Here is a 17427-nt window from a genome sequence, read left to right on the forward strand (position 1 = left end):
ACCCAGCAAGCGACGGAAGAAGAAGAGGAGGAAGAAGAGGAGGAGGAGAACTGTGGGGTTCTTGGGGCTCTCTGAGCTTGGGTGGTTTTCTTGCAGACGTTTTATGACCCAACTAGGGAACGTCATCAGTGCTAGAAGGAAGAAGGGTTTGTGGAGAGGAGGAAAAGGGGGAGGGGAAGGAGGAGGAGGAGGAAGAGGAGGAAGAAGAGGAGGAGGAGAACTGTGGGGTCCTTGGTGCTCCCTGAGATTGGTTATTTTCTCGCAGACGTTTCATTACCAAATTAGGTTACACTATCAGTGCTAGAAAGGAGTGGGGTTTGTGGAGAGGAGGAGGAGAACGGCGGGGTCCTTGGCGCTCTCCGAGCTTGGTTCTTTCTACGTAGACCTTTCATGACCCAACTACGGAACATCATCAGTGCTAGAAGGGAAAGGGGTTTCTGAAGGAAAAGGAGGGAGGACTGTGAGGTCCATATGTGCTCCCTGAGCTTGGTTTTCTTGCAGATGTTTCATGACCCAGCTAGGTAACATCATCAGTACTAGAAGGGAGGGAGGAAGGGAGGGAGGAGGAGGAGGACGACGACTGTGGAGTCCTTGGTGCTCTCTGAGCTTGGTTGTTTTCTTGAGGACATTTCATGACCCGACGAGTTAACATCATCAGTGCTAGAAGGGAATGGAGTTTTTGGAAACAAACAAAGAAAAGAGAGAGTGGGGGAGGAAAGGGAAGGGAAGGAAAGGAAAGGAAGGGAAGGGAAGGGAAGGGAAGGGAAGGAAGGAAGGAAGGAAGGAAGGAAGGAAGGAAGGAAGGAAGGAAGGAAGGAAGGAAGGAAAGAAAGAAAAGAGAGAAGGCGGGAGGAAAGGGAGGGGAGGGGAGGGGAGGGGAGGAGAGGGGAGGGAAGGGAGGGAAGGAAGGAAGGAAGGAAGAAAGAAAGAAAGAAAGAAAGAAAGAAAGAAAGAAAGAAAGAAAGAAAGAAAGAAAGAAAGAAAGAAAGAAAGAAAGAAAGAAAGAAAGAAAGAAAGAAAGAAAGATAGATAGATTTAGTTTTGGGTTGCCTATGATAACCTTTTCTCATAGAAGCTTTCAAGAAGTCCTGATTGGGGCTGTCAAGCCACAAAGATGGTGGGAATAGAAGGAAAGTAAAGAGACAGAAGGTGGTTTGTTCGATAGACAGATAGATAGCTTGGCAACTGACTTATATTTATGACGGTCACAGCATCCTGGGGTCACATGATCCCCTTTTGCAAGCTCCTGACAAGCAAAGTCAATGGGGGAAGCCAGATTTGCTTAACGACCTTGTTCCCGACTTAACAACAGCAGCGATTCACTTAACGACGGTGCTGGCTGGGGGATTCTGGGAGTTGAAGTCCACCCATCTTCAAGCTTCCAAGGTTGAGAAACACTGTGTTAATCTCTGCTCTTGTGGGTATTTTATTTCTGGCCAGGAAGTGCAGTGATCTTTTAGCTTTTGGATTGTCTCTTTTGAATGGTGTGTAAATGTGGTCCATCTCTATGTGCCCGTCGATGGCCGTTTTGTCTGAGTGCCGCTGGCTGGGGGATTCTGGGAGTTGAAGTCCATCCATCTTCAAGCTTCCAAGGTTGAGAAACACTGTGTTAATCTCTGCTCTTGTGGGTATTTTATTTCTGGCCAGGAAGTGCAGTGATCTTTTAGCTTTTGGATTGTCTCTTTTGAATGGTGTGTAAATGTGGTCCATCTCTATGTGCCCGTCGATGGCCGTTTTGTCTGAGTGCCGCTGGCTGGGGGATTCTGGGAGTTGAAGTCCATCCATCTTCAAGCTTCCAAGGTTGAGAAACACTGCCTTAGAGCGTGAAAAAAATCCAGACGCAGAGGCAATACTCATAAAAAAACAACAACAACAACACCAGGCAGCCCTTAAATTGTGGCGTTGTGGCCAACCACTTACCTTTGTTTCTTTTCTTTTTCTTTTTTGAACAATTTAGGCCCCCTGGTGAATTGATTCCTTCACGCCAACAAAGTGGGCATTTTTTCACGGCGCTGACATTTTTACATGCACATTTCCTCGGGGGCGCATTTTGGCACTGGCGGATTCTGCAATTTAGCCGGATGCGATACACGTTTTTCCTTAATAAGGTACATTGGGGTTTTTTTTTTTTTTCCTTTTCTCTCCGAAGACGCAGCTCTATTGCAGCTTCGGCTTTGCAAATATATTCCGTTTATTTTAATGACGCTCGTTCGTTGCTTTTGCAATGCAAACACAGAAAACCCATCCCATCAAAACAATGGCACAGCCCAATTTTTGAAAGCACGACGTTTAATCCTTAAACACAGGCCAGGTTACGCAAGGACTGTGGTCCTCGGCGTACGACCGCAATCGAACACAGAATTTACGTTGCTGAGTGAGAAATTCGTTAACTGAGCGTTGCCCCATTTTTACAATTTCCATGCCATGTTTGTTAAGGGAAGCGTTGCGGTCGTTTCAATGAGTCACAGGGTTGTTGAGTGAATCCGATCTCCCCATTTCATTTTAACGTGTGCTGATTAATGTACATTTAGAGCAGGGGTGAAATCCAGCAGGTTCTGACAGGTTCTGGCGAACCGGCAGCGGAAATTTTGAATAGTTCGGAGAACTGGCAAATACCACCTCTGGCTGGTCCCAGAGTGGGGTAGGAATGGAGATTTTGCAATATTCTTCCCCCAGGAGTGGGGAAGGAATGGGGATTTTGCAGTATCCTTCCACTGGAGTGGGGAGGGAATGGGGATTTTGCAATATCCTTCTCCCAGGAGTGGGGAGGGAATGGGGATTATGTAGTATCCTTCCCCCAGGAGTGGGGTGGGAATGGGGATTTTGCAGTGTCCTTCCCCCAGGAGTGGGGAGGGAATGGGGATTTTGCAGTATCCTTCCCCCAGGAGTGGGGTGGGAATGGGGATTTTGCAGTATCTTCCCCCTGCCACACCCACCAAGCCACACCACGCCCACCAAGCCACGCCCACAGAACTGGTAGTAAAAAAATTCGAATTCCACCACTGATTTAAAGGGACAATAAAGTTAGTCTTAAGTTCTAGCCCAAAATTTCTCTTGCAAAGTAAGCCATTTTTACAACTTCTCTTGCCACAGTTCCAGAAATGGGTTTCAGCAGGTTCTGACCAGTTCTGGAGAACCGGTAGCAGAAATTTTGAATAGTTCGGAGAACCGGTAGTAAAAATTCTGACTGGCCCCGCCCCCATCTATTCTCTGCCTCCCGAGTCCCAGCTGATTGGGAGGAAATCGGGATTTTGCAGTATCCTTCCCCTGGAGTGGGGTAGGAATGGAGATTTTGCAGTGACCTTCCCCTGCCATGCCCACCAAGCCACGCCCACCAAGTCATGCCACACCCACCAAGCCACACCCACCAAGCCACGCCCAGAATCAGTAGTAAAAAAATTTGAAACCCATCACTGCACAGTTCCTAAGTGAATCCCTGAAGTTGTTAAGTGAGTCACATGGTTGTTAAGTGAATCCGGTTTCCCCCATGGACTTGGCTTGCCGGAAGGTCGCCAAACAGGACTCCCGTCATAAGTACATGCCAGTTGCCATCCATCTGAATTTGGATCCCATGATCATAGGGATGCTGCCACGGTCATAAGTGTGAAAAACGGTCATAAGTCACTTTTTTTCAGTGCCGTTGTTACTTTGAATGGTCACTAAACGAACTGTTGTAAGTTGAGGACTCCCTGTAGTTCAGACTTTCCAAGTAAAAGCCAGTTTATAGACAGAAAATGTAGTCCTGGATTTACGACGATTCATTTAGTGACCGTTCAAAGTTACAACAGCACTGAAAAACGTGACTTATGACCATTTTCCACACTTACGACCGTGGCCGCATCCCCGCGATCACGTGAACAAAATTCAGACGCTTGGCAACGGACTCGTATTTATGACGTGATCCGCTTTTGCGACCTTCTGACAAGCAAAGTCAAGGAGGAAGACAGATTCACTTGACAAGTGACTGACGACCCTTTTTCACACTTACGACCGTGTGATCTCCTTTGGTGACCTTATTACAAAAATCTTCCACCCTCCACTTGTCATCAAGTTGCCCAGATATTTCACAGCTAATTTTTTCACACACACTTCCAAGTTTTTTTTTTTTAAGCGTGTTGATTCATGAATTCACACTGTCCGTGCTTGAAACAGCTCCGTTACCGATTTTCTTCTGAAAAAGGGGTCAGGTTTTTTTTAAAATATATATTTTTTTCAGATTAGGTAGAATCTTTAGAATAGAATAGAATAGAATTCTTTATTGGCCAAGTGTGATTGGACACACAAGGAATTTGTCTTTGGTGCATATGCTCTCAGTGTACATAAAAGAAAAGATACATTCGCCAAGAATCATAAGGTACAACACTTAATGATAGTCATAGGGTACAAATAATACAAGCAACAAAATTACAGTCATACAGTCATAAGTGGAAGGAGATGGGTGGTAGGAATGATGAGAAGATTAATAGTAGTGCAGACTTAGTGAATAGAATAGAATAGAATAGAATAGAATAGAATAGAATAGAATAGAATAGAATAGAATAGAATAGAATAGAATAGAATAGAATAGAATAGAATAGAATTTTTTATTGGCCAAGTGTGATTGGACACACAAGGAATCTGTCTTGGTGCATACTCTCTCGATGTACATAAAAGAAAAGATACGTTCATCAAGAATCATAAGGTACAACACTTAATGATAGTCATAGGGTACAAATAATACAAGCAACAAAATTACAGTCATACAGTCATAAGTGGAAGGAGATGGGTGGTAGGAATGATGAGAAGATTAATAGTAGTGCAGACTTAGTGAATAGAATAGAATAGAATAGAATAGAATAGAATAGAATAGAATAGAATAGAATAGAATAGAATAGAATAGAATAGAATAGAATAGAATAGAATAGAATAGAATTTTTTATTGGCCAAGTGTGATTGGACACACAAGGAATTTGTCTTGGTGCATACTCTCTCGATGTACATAAAAGAAAAGATACGTTCATCAAGAATCATAAGGTACAACACTTAATGATAGTCATAGGGTACAAATAATACAAGCAACAAAATTACAGTCATACAGTCATAAGTGGAAGGAGATGGGTGGTAGGAATGATGAGAAGATTAATAGTAGTGCAGACTTAGTGAATAGAATAGAATAGAATAGAATAGAATAGAATAGAATAGAATAGAATAGAATAGAATAGAATAGAATAGAATAGAATAGAATAGAATTTTTTATTGGCCAAGTGTGATTGGACACACAAGGAATCTGTCTTGGTGCATACTCTCTCGATGTACATAAAAGAAAAGATACGTTCATCAAGAATCATAAGGTACAACACTTAATGATAGTCATAGGGTACAAATAATACAAGCAACAAAATTACAGTCATACAGTCATAAGTGGAAGGAGATGGGTGGTAGGAATGATGAGAAGATTAATAGTAGTGCAGACTTAGTGAATAGAATAGAATAGAATAGAATAGAATAGAATAGAATAGAATAGAATAGAATAGAATAGAATAGAATAGAATAGAATAGAATTTTTTATTGGCCAAGTGTGATTGGACACACAAGGAATTTGTCTTGGTGCATACTCTCTCGATGTACATAAAAGAAAAGATACGTTCATCAAGAATCATAAGGTACAACACTTAATGATAGTCATAGGGTACAAATAATACAAGCAACAAAATTACAGTCATACAGTCATAAGTGGAAGGAGATGGGTGGTAGGAATAATGAGAAGATTAATAGTAGTGCAGACTTAGTGAATAGAATAGAATAGAATAGAATAGAATAGAATAGAATAGAATAGAATAGAATAGAATAGAATAGAATAGAATAGAATAGAATAGAATAGAATTCTTTATTGGCCAAGTGTGATTGGACACACAAGGAATTTGTCTTTGGTGCATAGGCTCTCGGAGTACATAAAAAGACAAGATATGTTCATCAAGAATCATAAGGTACAACACTTAATGATAGTCATAGGGTAGAAATAAGCAATCAGGAAACAATATCAATATAAATCGTAAGGATACAAGCAACAAGGTTACAGTCATACTGTCATAAGTGGGAGGAGATGGGTGGTGGGAACGATGAGAAGATTAATAGTAGTGCAGACTTAGTGAATAGTTTGACAGTGTTGAGGGAATTATTTGTTTAGCAGAGTGATGGCGTTCGGGGAAAAACTGTCCTTGTGTCTAGTTGTTCTGGTGTGCAGTGCTCCATAGCGTCCTTTTGAGGGTAGGCGTTGAAACAGTTTATGTCCAGGATGCGAGGGCTCTGTAGATATTTTCCCAGCCCTCTTTTTGACTCGTGCAGGACACAGGTCCTCCATGGAAGACAGGTTGGTAGCCATGGTTTTTTCTGCAGTTCTAATGATCCTCTGAAGTCTCTGTCTGTCTTGTTGGGTTGCAGAGCCAAACCAGACAGTGATGGAGGTGCAGATGACAGACTCCGTAATTCCTCCGTAGAACTGGATCAGCAGCTCCTGGGGCAGTTTGAGCTTCCTGAGTTGGCGCAGAAAGAACATTCTTTGTTGTGCTTTTTTGATGACGTCTTTGATGTTGGGTGTCCATTTTAGGTCGTGAGATACAGTAGAACCTAGAAATTTGAAAGCCTCTACTGTCGACACAGTGTTGTCTAGTATTGTGAGAGGTGGAAGTACGGAAGAGTTTCTCCTAAAGTCCACCACCATTTCTACGGTTTTGAGTGTGCTCAGTTCCAGATTGTTCCGGTCGCACCACAAGGCTAGTTGTTCAACCTCCTGTTTGCTCAGCTCGTGGAAAAGTTTATTTTCTCAGCCTTCCAGGGTTTGGTGAAGCAGCTGATCATCGGATTAAACAACCTTGGCTCATCCTAACTTTTTATAGAATTTGCTAATCTGAAAAGATGCTCTCAAGACACCTGCTGAGTGATAGATTTAGGTAGCTGCATACTAACGTTTAAAGGGGTGAGCATCCGACCTGGGCAATTATAAGACTTGTGGAATTCATCTCCCAGAATTCCCTCAGCCAGCCTTCCTTGCTTGAAGACTTGTGGACTTCAACTCCCAGAATTCCTCCAGTCAACCTTGCGTGATGCCTTTTTGTGACCTTCTGGCAAGTCAGTGCCAACGGGGAAGCCAGATTCACTTAACAACCGGGCGAATAACTGAACGGCTTCCCTTAACTGCTGTCCCAAGAGGGGTCATAAAATGGGGCAAGGCTCACTTAACGCCTAACCACCGTGTTGCTAACTTCACAACTGCGGCGATTCACTTAAGAAACGTGACGTAAGAAAGCTCGTGAAATGGTGGTGCGCGGATTCACTTAACAACTCTGTTGGTTAGCAGTGGAAATTTTGGGTGCAATTGCGGTTGTAAGTCGAGGATCCCCTGTAGCTTCCCTGTTGGGAGAATTCAGATTGATTTGTGGTGCGGTCACCGCATGATGACTTCCAGAATACGGTAATCAGATTGGTCATCAGATGGGCTTCACATGAAGTAGTAGTTTGTTGTTAGTTGCAAAGTCGTGTCCGACCCATCGCGACCCCATGGACAATGTTCCTCCAGGCCTTCCTGTCCTCTACCATCCCCCGGAGTCCATTTAAGCTCCCGCCGACTGCTTTGGTGACTCTATCCAGCCACCTCGTTCTCTGCCGTCCCCTTCTTCTTTGGCCCTCCATCGTTCCCAGCATTAGGCTCTTCTCCAGGGAGTCCTTCCTTCTCATTAGGTGGCCAAAGGATTTGAGTTTCCTCTTCAGGATCTGGCCTTCTAAAGAGCAGTCGGGGTTGATCTCCTCTAGGACCGACCGGTTGGATCGTCTTGCAGTCCAAGGGACTCGCAGGAGTCTTCTCCAGCACCAGAGTTCAAAGACCAGGGATGAAATCCAGCAGGTTCTGACAAGTTCTGGAGAACCGGTAGCGGAAATTTTGAGTAGTTCGGAGAACTGGCAAATGCCATCTCTGGCTGGCCCCAGAGTGGGGAGGGAATGGGAATTTTGCAGTATCCTTCCCAGTAGTGGGTTTCATATTTTTTTTACTACCGGTTCTGTGGGTGTGGCTTGGTGGGCGTGGCATGGCTTGGTGGGCGTGTCTTGGTGGGCATGGCAGGGGGAGGATACTGTAAAATCCCCATTCCCTCCCCACTCCAGGGGAAGGATACTGTAAAATCTCCATTCCCTCCTGATCAGCTGGAGCTCAGGAGGCCGAGAATAGATGGGGGTGGGGCCAGTCAGAATTTTTACAACCAGTTCTTCAAACTACTCAAAATTTCCGCTACCGGTTCTCCAGAACTGGTCAGAACCTGCTGAAACCCACCTCTGATCCTTCCCCTGCCACGCCCACCAAGCCACGCCCACCACACCACATCATACCCACCAAGCCACACCCACAGAACTAGTAGTAAAAAAAATTGAATTTCACCACTGGCCCAGCCAGTGATTAGAACTACCAATTCTCCCGAACCGGGCCGAACCGGGCCGAACCGGCAGCATCCCACCTCTGATCAAAGGCCTGGAGACTAAAACATATGAAGAAGGGCTATAGAATTTGGGTCTGGCTAATCGAAAGAAAAGAAGAATTAGGGGTGACATGTTAGTAGTATTCCAGTAATTGAGGGGCTCCCACAGGGAGGAGGGGGGGTCAAATTATTCTCTGAAGCAGTGGTGAAATGTAAAATTTGTTACTACCGGTTCTGTGGGCGTGGCTTGGTGGGGTGGGTGGGTAATATGACTGAATGGGCGTGGCCAAGTTTTTTTTTTTTTTTAACTTTTAAAACCATTTTTTCTACAACCTCTTTGGCTGAAGCGGTTGTAAAAAAAATGCTTTTAAAAGCCTCTGACGATCCCAGCTGAGCCGCGCGATCATCAGAGGCTTTTTTTTTAACTTTTAAAAGCATTTTTTCGGCCAAAGAGCTTGTAGAAAAAATGCTTTTAAAAATAAAAAAAATAGCCTCTGATGATTGCGCGGCTCAGCTGGGCAATGGGGGATAGGGGGGCAGAGATTTTTGCTACCGGTTCTCCGAACCACCCGCCACCATCGCTACCGGATCGGGCGATCCGGTCCGAACCGGGAGCATGTCACCCCTGATCTGAAGGCATCTGATTCTAAAATGCAGAGGTCCGCAACAATTGCGAGGCTCACAAAATGATAACGTTGCAAGGGGCCGTTTCAAACCTCCGGCCCCATCTCCTCTTCCCGTTTTCTGCAGGAAGACAAAAGGAAAGAAAATCGTAGAAGAATCACGGAATCCATTTCAGGGAATCAATCTAACCAATCCCAGAGGCATTCGGATACTATTACTCCGACAGCTAATTTCACAGCCAAATATGAAATACAGACCCACCCACTCGCTTCGGCTCTTGTGCCGATTCCTAATGTCTTTTTCTATATTATTTATTCTTTTTCACAGCAAAGTAGGTTACTCCGTCTCACAATTTTCCCCCCCTGTTTATCCTTTCGGGCAGTGTGGCAAGTCCTCGACTTGCAATGGTTCATTTAGTGACCTTGAAGTTAACAAGGGCACTGAAAAAAGGGACCGATGACCGTTTTTCACACTTAACGACCGTTGCAGCATCGCCCTCCCCCCCCGTGGTCACGTGATCAAAATTTAGATGCTTGGCCACTGGTTCGTATTTATGACGGTTGCGGTGACCTTCTGGCAAGCAAAGTCAATGGGGAAACCTGATTCACTTAGCAACGGTGTTACTAACCGAACAACTACAGCGATTTGTTGTGGCTCCGTTGCCTGAGCCTGGGCTATCGACAGATGCAGACTCTGAGAGTGAGGGGGAGGAGTTGGCAAGGCCTCCCTCTCCAGGACCCTCCTCTCTGGCAATGCCTCCGGAGGACACCGAAGGCCAAACGATAGGCTCAGAGCCAAGCACGTCCCCGCAGCCACAGGTGGACAGCGATGAAGAAGATAAGTGCTGGCTGGACCCTCGACAGAGGCGCAGGGAGAAGTGTGCGCAGCAGAGGGGAAGGCGTGCCAGAGATTAGCTGAGTCACTGGACCACACCCCACAGGGTATAAGTTTGTGACGAGCAAAAACTGGAAATACTCCATGATCTCTGCGTTACTGGACTTTGCCTGCTTTATCGGACTGCATTTGGTTTAATCCTTGTATTGTAGAAACTCTGCCTGCTTTATCGGAATGCTGGCAGTCTAATCTTTGTTTTGTGTGAGTAAAGTCTGAATTGGCAGCTAGCCACTGGGTTGCTGCCAGCTTTATCTTCAAAGAGTTTTGTCGTGTGGCTTCTTAACTCCGGGCCGTCTGTGGGGGTGAGTGTGTGGTACGGGGACAGAACATGATTCACTTAACAATTGGGGCATGGAGGTTCATAAAATTCACTTAACAAATGTCTCACTTAACAACAGAAACGTTGGGTTCAATTGTGATCTTGTTTTCAAGGAACATTTTCTCCCTGATGTGGATTTGCTCAAATGTCTCCTGATCCTTTTCTGCAACTTTTATAATAAAATAAAAGCAATAAGAAGAGAAAATATGGCATAATGGAATAATGATTGACTGTAACTTAATACAAAGGTGTATTATTATTATTAGAAATATATAAGCTGATTGAATGTAATAACTACGATTAATTTTATTAGGTTTATTTGTATTAGAATGCATGACACCAGGTACCACACTGTTCATGCATTATGTTCTGTCCCCAACCACACGCACACACACCAACAGACGTTCAAGAGTTAAAGACCAAACCAGCCGGCAAAATCCTTTTCCTTATGATAACGGAACTTGGCAACAACCTAGTGGCTGCCTGCCAAGAGTTTATTATTTACAAAGAGGAGAGATAACTTCTCCCCACTTCTGATACATCAAAAGAAACAGCTCAATAATTACGGAGTCAATCAAGTCCAGAGATAATCCAGCAAAGTCTATAGCCAAAAGTCCGGCAATGCAGAATGGCGTGGAAGCTTTCAGCTTTGTTCGTCACAAGGTTTGACTGGCCACCACGCTCCCTTTTATATCCTGTGGGTTGTGGTCCAGTGACTCAGCCTAATCTCGGGCACGCCTTTTCTTCTGTTGTGCGCGCTTATCTCTGCGACGCTGGCGTGGATCCAGCCAAGACTCATTACCCTCATCACTGTCCATCTGTGGCTGCGTGGACGTGCTTGGCCCCGGTCCTATCTCTTGCCCTTCGGCGGACCCCGAAGGCATTGCCAGAGAGGAGGGTCCTGGAGAGGGAGGCCTTGCCAACTCCTCCCCTTCACTCCCGGAGTCCTCTCCTGCCGATGACACAGGCTCAGATAAAGGAGTCACAACACATTGATATGTTTGTAAAAAAATAAAAAAAAATAAAACTTGGAGCAGGGGAAAAAGAAAAGAAAATCTCCCAGGATGGAGGCCAGATGACATCAGAAGAGAGAGGGCTGTTGCATTGCTTTATATCTCCTCTGGTCGAAAAAAAATTCCTTTTTTTTATTTTGAGTTCCCTTTGTATAGCTCCCCACACACACTCTCACACAATTCATGTCTACCTTTAGGCACCACAGAAAATAACTCAAACAGTCTCTTCCCTACCGACAATCTTTCAAGAATTGGAAGAAGCTATCGAGTGCCCTCTCAGCTTCTTCGCTCCTTTACTCTAACATTACTCACCTCTTTTACCCATTCTTCTAAAGAATTCAGCCTTCTCCGTTCTGTGGGATCTTTGTCTACGCACATCTAGGCTTTTGAATGCGTGCCCACGCGCCGAAGTAGCAAGCAACAATCTTCATTAATACAATCGCTCTCCGAGGCCTCTTGCAGAATCCTTCGAGCATGCTGACTTTTGATTTTTTGGGGGGGGGCGTTTAAACCCTCTCAGACATCTTGAGAGATCGCTTTTATTTAACGAGAACGCAAGTATTTTCTCAGCAAACGGAGACAAGTGGGGAAACGTGTGGCGAAGGCATCCAAGTTCTACATTTAGGTATCAAAATGCAATTTGAAGCAAATGTTCTCCTATAATACGATTGGTGGCCAAATGACTTTGATTCTCCTGCCTATTCTGGAGGAGTAGGGTGCTTCTAGCACATCTCTTCCATGGCTGCTGTCAGGTTTCGAGGTCGTCTCAAATAAATTGCATTTCAAACAAAGTATTTGATGAAAAACTTCTATTTATTAAGCACGACATTCTAACTCCGACTCCATCGTAGCCAACACTGACTTCCAGACCCAAAACCCTCCCTTTCCGTTGCCCACTCCTCTGCACTCATTGGCCATCTTCCAAGTCACTCTACTCCTAATCTACTGCTCCAGCTCAAAGGAATTTCCCCCCTCCCATCCCATCTCCTAGGGGATATTATCTCCAGGGAAAATAAATAGGTGAAAAGTCAAACGTCCCTTTCCAGACGCCTCCGCTTCTCCTTCTTATGTCAGCACTAGAGTAAATGCACCTTGAAGTGCTGACAGCTGCCTTAGAAGTGGGTAATTAAAAATAAGGGAATAACAAAGTTGGGGGGGACCTCAGAGGTCTTCTAGTCCAACCCCTTGCTCAAGCAGGAAACCCTAGACCAAATGGCTGTCCAATCTCTTCTTAAAAACCTTCAGTGATGGAGCACCCATAACTTCTGAAGGCAAGTCCTTCCACTGATTAATTGTCCTGGAATGAAGGAAGTTTCTCCTTCATTCCAGGTTGCTTCTCTCCTTGGTGAGTTTCCATCCATTGCTTCTTGTCTTGCCTTTGGGTGCTTTGGAGAATAGCTTGACCCACCCGCCCCTCTTCTTTGGGGCAGCCCCTCAGATACTGGAAGACTATCATGGCACCTCTAGTCCTTCTCTTCTGAACTTTTACAGAATACAGAATGACAGCCTTGGAAGGGACCTTGGAGGTCTTCTACTCCAACCTCCTGCTCGAGCAGGAGACCCTATTTTTCTTTCTTTCTTTCTTTCTTTCTTTCTATCTATCTATCTATCTATCTATCTATCTATCACTCTATCCATCCATCTCTCTCTCTCTGTCTATCTAATCTCTCTCTCTATCTCTCTCTAATCTATCTAATCTATCTCTCTATCCATCCATATCTATCTAATCTAATCTATCAATCAATCTATCTATCTATCTATCTATCCCTCTATCCATCCATTTCTCTCTTTCTCTCTTATCTATCTATCCAATCTAATCTATCTATCTAATCTATCCCCCTATCACTCTCTCTCTCTAATCTATCTATTTATCTATCTATCTATTTATCATCTATCTATCTATCTACCTACCTACCTATCGATATCTATCTAATCTATCCCTCTACCCATCCATCTCTCTCTTTCTATCTTATCTATCTAATCTAATCTAATCTAATCTAATCTAATCTATCTATCTATCTATCTATCTATCTATCTATCTATCTATCTACCTACCTACCTACCTACCTACCCACCTATCTACCTATCTAATCTATCTACCTACCTATCGATATCTATCTATCTAATCTATCCTTCTACCCATCCATCTCTCTCTTTCTCTTATCTATCTAATCTAATCTATCTATCTAATCTATCCCTCTATCGCTCTCTCTCTCTCTCTATCTCTAATCTATCTATCTATCTATCTATCTATCTATCTATCTATCTATCTATCTATCTATCCCTCTATCCATCCAATTCTCTCTGTGTGTGTCTATCTATCCTTCTATCCATCCATCCATCCATCCCTATCTATTCTATTCTATTCTATTCTATTCTATTCTATTCTATTCTATTCTATTCTATTCTATTCTATTCTATTCTCTTCTCTAATCTAATCTAATCTAATCTAATCTAATCTAATCTAATCTAATCTAATCTAATCTAATCTAATCTAATCTATCAGTTTCCAAGAAAAGATTGGACAACCATTTGTCTTGGAAGATATAAGAACGCCTTCCTTGGGCAGTGGTTTGGACTAGAAGACCTCCAAGGGTGATGTTTCTCAATGTCAGCCATTTTAAGACGCGTGGACTTCAATTCCCAGAATTCCCCAGCCGCTGGCTGGGGAATTCTGGGAGTTGAAGTCCACGCGTCTTAAAATGGCTGAGAGAACAAAAGAGGATTGGACTGCAGCGAAGTGATAGAAAGGAAGAATGAATGGAGGAGGAGGAGGAGGAGGAGGAGGAGGAGGAGGAGGAGGAGGAGGAGGAGGAGGAGGAGGAGGAGGAGGAGGAGGAAGATGACAACATTGAGTTGACGGACGCGCTTGTGAACAAGAGAAAAAGCGAGACGTTCAAAGGACAAAATGGCGGAAAGAAGGCAGACAAAACACGGAAAGGACGGCCAGATTTAGCAAACACCGTCACGTCAGCGGGTTTTTCCACTCCCTTTCCATTTGGTTCCTCTACGTTTTTATTATCCCCCGAGAGCCGATTCTTTCTGCTTCCTTGTTGCTATCTTTAAAGTAAGCGGAATGGGGAAAAAAATCTGATTTTTTTTTCCCTCCCCACTGGGCGTTTTTACTCTCTCTCTCTCTCCAAATTCCACCCTTGGACAAAAAAAAAAAAACAGAAAAGAAAAGAAAAGAAAAGAAAGGAGAACCCTCCATGCAGCTGGAGGATTTGAAGACTGGAACATCCTTTGTTTGTGTGTCCTTGATGGTGTGATGTTGCCAAAGAAGCAATTGCTTGTCTGGTTATTATTATAGTTTACTTTCCCGCAGATGGAAAGCAGATGGAAATCTCTCTCTTTTAGGTTTTTGTCCCATTGTTCCAGCCTATCGTCTCGGGGGAGGTGAGGGGGTGGGTGGGTGAGTAGAAGAGCTCCGGTTGTCCTCAAAGGGCTTTCCGGTTTCCAAATAGTTATCTCCATGACCTTCTTTGCAGAGTTTTGTGTCGCGCATCATCGTGCCATGCTCGTTGGCATGACAACCCTTTCAAGCCTTTGGAGCTGAAGGTGGGCCTTTCAGGGTCTGGGGGCGGTGGCGGAGTGGTGGAGAAAATAGAAGGACGGAGGCAGGCGAGAAGACCAGACCTGCCCAACTTCCAGAAGTTAGATCTTGAAGCCATCGGAAATGTTTGGTGGAAGATGGACTGAAGATGTCTGACACACACACAGAACATAGAATAATAGAGCTGGGGGGGTGGGGGTTGTTAAGGAATTCGCAGAGTAACCCTTGAGTAGCAAGGGTGTGTACATGAAAGCGATTGAGAGCAGGTACGAATAAAACACAGTCAACACACAGATACACTGAGTTGTGTTTACTTTCAGGAAATAGTAAGGCACAGTCCAATAAACAGTCCAGGTCATACACATATAAAGCAGGAGATAGCAAAATGACAGTCCAGGGATAATCCAATAACGAAGTCTTCTTACCAGTCGTCGTAGTCATTCACAATAAACAGTTCTTCTGGATTTGCAAACAGTAGCATACAGAGATACAGAACAGCAAAGAGAAACAAACCATGTTTCTAGCTCCCTCTTAAGGAGATTGGCTACAGAGCTAACCAATCAGGACACAGTATGATGCAATACAGCTGTCTTAAAGCTATATCGATGGTTTATATATTGCCAACTCAACAAGGTAGGTAATACTCAATACTCTTCTAGTCCGATCTCCTATTTGAGCAGGAGACCCTCTACCGTTCTCTTTTTTTGAAAGCCCCCAGTGATGGAGCACCCACAACTTCTGGTGGCAAGCTGTTCCACTGGTTAATTCTTCTAAGACATCCCTCCTTAGTTCTAGGTTAGATCTCTCCTTGATTGGTTTCCACCTGTGATTTCTTGTCTTATCTTCAGGTGCTTTGGAGAATAGGTTGACCTGACCCTCCCGCTCTTCTGTGTAACAGCCCCTCAAATATTGGAAAACTTCTAGCATGCTACCCATAGTCCTGGTACAGAATAACAGAACAACAGAGCCAAGGGACCTGGCTTGGAGGTCTTCTGGTCCAACCCCTTACTCAAGGAGGAGACCCTCTACCATTCAGACAAGTGACTGCTCCATCTTTTGAGGTTTTTAAAAAGAGGCTGGATAGACAAGTCACTGCCCAGTCTCTTCTTAAAAACCTCCAGTGATGGAGCACCACGACTTCTGAAGGCAAGCCCACTGATTCATTGTCCTCACTGTCAGGAAATTTCTCCTCCATTCTAGGTTGCTTCTTCTCCTTGACTGGTTTCCATCCATCGCTTCTCGTCCTGCCTTCTGGTGCTTTGGAGAATAGGTTGACACACACCCCTCTCTCTTCTTTGTGGCAGCCCCTCAAATATTGGAAGACTCCTATCAGGTCACCCCTGGTCCTTCTCTTCTGATCTTTTACAGAATAACAGAGTTGGAAGGGACTTTGGAGGTCTTCTAGTCCAAGCAGGAGACCCTATACCATTCCAGACAAGCGACTGTCCAGTCTCTTCTCGAAAGCCTCCAGTGATGAAGCACCTGCAACTCCTGGTGGCAAGCAGTTCCACTGGTTAATTGTCCTCACTGTCAGGCAGTTTCTCCTTCATTCAAGGTTGAATGAAGGTTGACAAGTCACTGCCCAGTCTCTTCTTAAAAACCTCCAGTGATGGAGCACTACAGCTTCTGAAGACAAGCCCACTGATTCATTGTTGTTGTGGCTCCGTTACCTGAGCCTGTGTCATCGTCAGGAGAGAACTCCAAGAGTGAAGGGGAGGAGTTGGCAAGGTCTCCCTCTCCAGGACCCTCCTCTCTGGCAATGCCTTCGGTGTCCGCCGAAGGGCAAGAGATAGGGCCGGGGCCAAGCACGTTCACGCAGCCACAGGTGGACAGTGATGAGGGTAATGAGTCTTGGCTGGATCCACGCCAGCGTCGCAGAGATAAGCGCACGCAACAGAAGAAAAGGCGTGCCCGAGATTAGGCTGAGTCACTGGACCACGCCCCACAGGATATAAAAGGGAGCGTGGTGGCCAGTCAAACCTTGTGACGAACAAAGCTGAAAGCTTCCACGCCATTCTGCATTGCCGGACTTTTGGCTATAGACTTTGCTGGATTATCTCTGGACTTGATTGACTCCGTAATTATTGAGCTGTTTCTTTTGATGTACCAGAAGTGGGGAGAAGTTATCTCTCCTCTTCGTAAATAATAAACTCTTGTCAGGCAGCCACTAGGTTGTTGCCAAGTTCCGTTATCATAAGGAAAAGGATTTTTCCGGCTGGTTTGGTCTTTAACTCCTGAACGTCTGTTGGTGTGTGTGCGTGGGGTTGGGGACAGAACAATTGTTCTCACTGTCAGGAAGTTTCTCCTTCTTTCTCTCCTTGATTACTTTCCATCCTGCCGTCTGGTGCTTTGAAGAATAGGTTGACCTCCTTCTTCTTTGTGGCAGCCCCTCAAATATTGGAAGACTTCTATCCGGTCACCCCTAATCCTGAGACCAGGCCAGGATCCATCTTTTCCTCTGTCTAGAAGCGAAAAGGAGGTGGAGAATTGGCGCTCAGGCCCGAGAGATGCCCTTAGATATTGTCCAGCTCTGTCCTGGATCTCCAAACAAATGGCAGAATTCCAGCTTCCGTAATGGGT

The 17427-nt window shown here is 44.6% G+C and overlaps 1 protein-coding gene across 2 annotated transcripts in view; it reads left to right on the top strand.

Moving 5' to 3' along the window:
• GFRA4 (GDNF family receptor alpha 4) overlaps positions 1–17427 on the top strand; it is a 109555-nt gene that overhangs the window by 51083 nt on the left and 41045 nt on the right. The gene's annotated exons all lie outside the window — the stretch shown is intronic.

This window comes from Pantherophis guttatus, chromosome 8 (assembly GCF_059756535.1).
Source record: "Pantherophis guttatus breed Tessera chromosome 8, ASM5975653v1, whole genome shotgun sequence".
NCBI classification, from domain to species: Eukaryota; Metazoa; Chordata; class Lepidosauria; order Squamata; family Colubridae; genus Pantherophis; species Pantherophis guttatus.